Source organism: Etheostoma spectabile, chromosome 5 (assembly GCF_008692095.1).
Source record: "Etheostoma spectabile isolate EspeVRDwgs_2016 chromosome 5, UIUC_Espe_1.0, whole genome shotgun sequence".
NCBI classification, from domain to species: Eukaryota; Metazoa; Chordata; class Actinopteri; order Perciformes; family Percidae; genus Etheostoma; species Etheostoma spectabile.
Window position 1 is genome coordinate 11,662,550 of NC_045737.1, and position 4,964 is coordinate 11,667,513.

General features: G+C 41.4%; 1 protein-coding gene across 1 annotated transcript in view; it reads right to left on the minus strand.

Annotated features, from left to right (window-relative positions):
- adgrv1 (adhesion G protein-coupled receptor V1) overlaps positions 1-4,964 on the minus strand; it is a 150,895-nt gene that overhangs the window by 10,818 nt on the left and 135,113 nt on the right.

Genomic DNA, 4,964 nt, shown 5'->3' on the forward strand with positions numbered 1-4,964 from the left:
CACTAGGCCTTAACATTTCTTTCACATCATTATTAGCACCATGATTAATGGAGAATTACTTCCCCATTGGTCCATGACATCATTGACACCCTGGTATTTCTGGTTCCTCCACTTCCACGGCATTACCAAATCCTCTAAGTCAACAGCACCGGGCTGTGAATTACCCCAAAACACCGCAGTGTCAAATACCACGGGGCAATCCCGTATTTCACAACACCCATCACAGGGCGATATGATGACGGCAGACAGAGATGGAACACACTGGAGTGCAAGGCACAACTGTGTGAATGTGTGTGAATACAGGTGCAAACACACAACCCAGCCTCACACACCGACATTTAGACACATGAGTGTGTTCATTCTAATTTAAAGGGAGAAGAAATGGGCATGAAGTAAGTTTCTGGACACAATGCCATCCAGTTAAACATAGACATGGTTTGGAGAGCAATCATAAAAGCCAAGCATGGTCTTTAGATAGGATTACTGTCGGGCAGTATCTCCATATTTTATCATTTTATCTTTTTTTTCAGAATGTAATGCTACTGATCACCCTTTACATCTGTCTGTGGGTTTTACAAATATTTAAACAGTGATGAGGCAATTTCATCTGACTTTGACAAAAGGTAAATAGCTCAATATAATGTCAAATTAGCAGATTTTTTAATTTCCTGAAAAGCAACCGTTTTGGACGTACTAGATTTTTCACCGGACAGTGACGATATGCTTCTTCTAAAGTAGGTTAACCAGATTTCTTTAGATGCTTTGTCTGGAAGATTCAGAGTTAAGCACTGAAGTCATTCGTAAAAGAGAAAGACGTTTTCGGAGTTTTGGCGAATAGATACGGCAAAAGTTAAATCTATCAACTAGCGTTGCTCTGGTTGCTTGTAGCGCCATCCGATTGCGTGCAGAGGGAATTTGAAAGACAACCATTTATCCGGCCAGGATTGAGCCCTGCCAATGGGGAGTTCCCAGACCCAACATCTTGATGTGGGTCTGGCTTGTCAAGCTAAAAGACACGCCTACCAGAGAGACAAATTTCAATATAGCAAATTGCTTCATTTTCAGCAAGTGGCAAAACTTCCCAAACTGTCCAAACTAGGTTTTTTTTAAACATCTGACTTTGTAACAAGCAATTTTGTTACTATTCAAACCATAAAGCTGCATGTTACCAAACACAAGAAACAGCAGATCCAACAGCCGATTAACAAAGGAAAGTAAACTTTGCAAAGTGATCATCATCACCCATGTAACCGAGGAATATGGACACAGAAAAATAATTATAAACAGCGCTGATGGTTACAATCAACATAACGAGGAACACAACTGGAACCGTAAGTGGAAACTGTGTGTTTATGGATGCACTGTAAAACAGGAACATCCAGCTTGTAAAAAGCGGGGAAAAGGGCTACAAATAGATAACACATGGAACACCTCACAGGTAATTGGCTGTGCTTTATAGCTAGATGATGCTTAATCAGTGAGGTACACAAACTGCCTGAGTGCTGTACACCCACTTAAAAAATGTAAACGTGCCCGTGCATTAATGTCCCTTTGAGGACAAGTGTGAATGAGCTTCGAAATGACAAATGAATATCCTGTCCATTAAGAAATTAGACATTCCAAGGTTACAAACTAGGTTAAGTGTTGTGTAGATTAATTGTACCATCTTCCATTTTCTGTGTATGAAGTTAAGGAAGTAATTGAGGCTTCCTTCTGTGAACAAAAGCAGCCAGGTGTGTATGTATGGGTGTGTACTGTACAGTATGTTGCTTTCCGTGACTGCGGCTCCATCCCAACAGCGCTGTGGGTGATTAGCACAGGTCATTAGCAGACTGTGCAGCTTTAACTGCCATAGGCCTGTTATGTAAGTGTTCCCTGATCACTAGAGGCCACGTCTTTAGAGATGGAAAGCAACCAAACTTGAGGAGAGCAGGAGGGACAAGGAAGGAGGTCGGTAGGGGGGGTAGCAAAGCTTGGCCCAAGAGAAAGCAAAAATGGACCGTGAGCAGAAACAATTGGGGGCAAGAATGACATTAAAATTGGATGAAATGTAAATACAATTGTGTATTAAATTGTGATGGGTAAACAGGTCAAGGAGACAGAAAGTAGAGTTGTCTTCGGAAAAAAAGTACAGGTAAATCAAAGGAAAGCCCATTAGTCTTTGAACTGACTCGTGTGGGAGCAATCATGTTGATAGGAACAGTGCCATTGTTGTTTTAAACTGGATAATTGATACAATAGTGCCTTCAAGTGATTTGTGCTGTGTTGAATTAATTTTCTATGCTCGTAAAAGCAACAGATAGATTTCCCCTACACCCTAATTCTTTGCAGGCTTCGCACAGCTGCGTGCATGCATGTAGACACCCATGGGCCTGTGTCTTCTTTTGTCCTAATAACACAGAGATATTCTGTGTCCTATTTATAGGCAAGTACAAAGGTTAAATGAGTAAGCAGGGGTGGAATTAGATTGTACTGGAGCATGGTGCTGTTGTGGATGTCTCTGACTGTGACAATACAAGGAGGTAAGGTTTACCGGCAGAGGGGCCTCCGCAGTAGGAGATAATGAGGGGTGGTGATTTGATTATTGTCATCTAATTCAGCCTGATGTGGCACAGATGTGGAACCAGAGTGACAGCGTGATGTAATGGAAAAACAAGGGATGGAAGGAATAAGAAAATAAAAGAACGGCAGTATTAATAAGCGCACATATCATCAGTTTCACCGTTTGTTTCAATGGAATACCCTGCTGGAGACTAAAGGTTGCTTTCTATGATCACAGTGCTCAATAACCAAATATAATCAGTAGTCTGCAACACAACACACAGTTGTGCACAGCTGTAACATCTGCAGCTGTTTAATGGTGTTCAGGAATCAGCTGTTGGGAAACGTGCCACACAACCACATTAATACCAACAGCAAGGTAAACATGGAAAATTCTCCTAATGGAAAATTCACAACGTGAAGGAAACAACAATAACCGCTCTACTATACTTTGCAGCAGAGACCTACAACGACTTCCAACCTCAAGGCAATGAACACAATGGAAAAAGATAGCATGAAAGACCTGAATAAAGGACAAGACAACGTGTTTAAATAAGCTGCTCCTGCAGTAATAACTTGGCAGAAACAAGCAGTGCTGTTATGCAGCACTTTAGCCTGTACAACATACACATGTACATGCAACAACGTTTGGTTGAAGTCGTCTTGTGCAACATATTTGAAAAGCATTCTGTAAATAGCTCTTTAAACAGTTGCTTGACATACACTTTCATTTAGTCCTAATGGAAGTTCCACAATAACACAAAAAACACCTCTTACTGTGACTCTTTTCCCATTCCCAGCCAAATTAAATTAGCTTGCTCCGTAAAATGCATGCTCACACAAATGTAATTGCAACAATGCTTGGTTCATGGCAACAGAGGATCTTGGCAAAGCAGTGCTTTGTGAAAACTGGGTCAGCCGAGTTTGTTTACTGCTAATCAATGTCCTTGGACACGCTTTGGCTTTGGGGATCTTCACCTGTCAGTTCCACTCTGATGAATCCTTTCTTATTCCTACAGCAGACCCAGACCAAACTCCAAAAGGCTCCCGTTTTAGTCTGAGCTTTGAGGTTGCAATGTAGGAGATAGAATTGAAAATCCATTGCCATAGTTGTTTTCTAAAAGATTTCTTTTTTGAAGGCTGGGTTGGAAAAGTTGTCTACCAGGGTCAACTTGTCGCTAGAATTCATCTGGCTTTGAAGCCAAAGGCAAAGTGGATATAATGGGAAGCAATCTTTTAGGCTGACATGGTGAAGTCCTTTTATGTTGTATTTCTCATCTCTCAGTAGAAATGTAGCTGATTGCTGTAATCAATCTGAACTGCCAAATGTATGTTTATGTTATTTGTGTGACGGTGGATACCAGGGGGCGGCTGTGGCTCAGGTGGTAGAGCTGTCGTCTACTAATCCGGAGGTCTGTGGGGTTAATCCCAGGCACTGCAGTCTCATGTCTAAGTGTCCTTGGGCAAGACACAGAACCCCCGAAACTGCTCCTGCCCCATCGGTGTGTGAATGTTTATCTGATGAAGTGGCACCCAGCCCAAGGACTGAATGTGTGTGAATGGTGAATGATTCCTGTACTATGTAAAAGTGTTTTCAAGAAGTCGTTAAGACTAGAAAAGTGCGAAATAACTACAGTCCATTTACATCGGAACATTGGAGGGAGAAAACTGGGAGGCCTCAGGGGAACAGAGGTACGGCTGTTCAAAATTCTTCGATGCCTTAATTAATAATTAACCAATTTAATTAAAAATCATTTTGACAGTTTTTCCTGCGTGTCTCTACAATGTGTAATGTTAGACAGCCAATCATATTCATTATTGGATCTTGGTAGAAGTATGCTGCATGCTGATTGGCTCACTGTTTCTGATGAGATTTAGTACTTAGGTATTGAAATTGGGTATTGAATGTCAAGGCAGTTTTCGATACTTGATACTAAGGAGGCAATTCGGTCCTTTATCTGTGTTTTAAACCCCCAACGTCTCGCATTAGGATGGCAATGGCAATAGGCAATGGTTATGGTTAGGGTCACGTTATGGTTAGGTTTAAGGTTAGGGTTAGGTGCCTTGAAGTCAATGGACGCAGCTCTACCTGGAAGGAGATGTTGGGGGCTTAAAACACCATTGAGCAATTCGGTCGGTGTCTAAAAGTGATCAAATTCAGTACCCAGCCCTAAACAGACGGAACAAAGGACTTTCATCAGTGTTTCTACAGGTTAAGGCAGGTTATTTACCTCAGTCAAAAGAAAAAAGCTTGTGCCAGTAAAAAAAAATGACAGAGTAGAAAAACAAGTTTAGGAATGTAAAAAATGAATGGTCAGTCAGTCTCTCGGGACAAAAAGGAGTGTGTAACCGAACTAAAATAATCGAGCAACTTGGTCATATAACCGATGACCACTGACTTTAAAGAGCACCATCACACTATT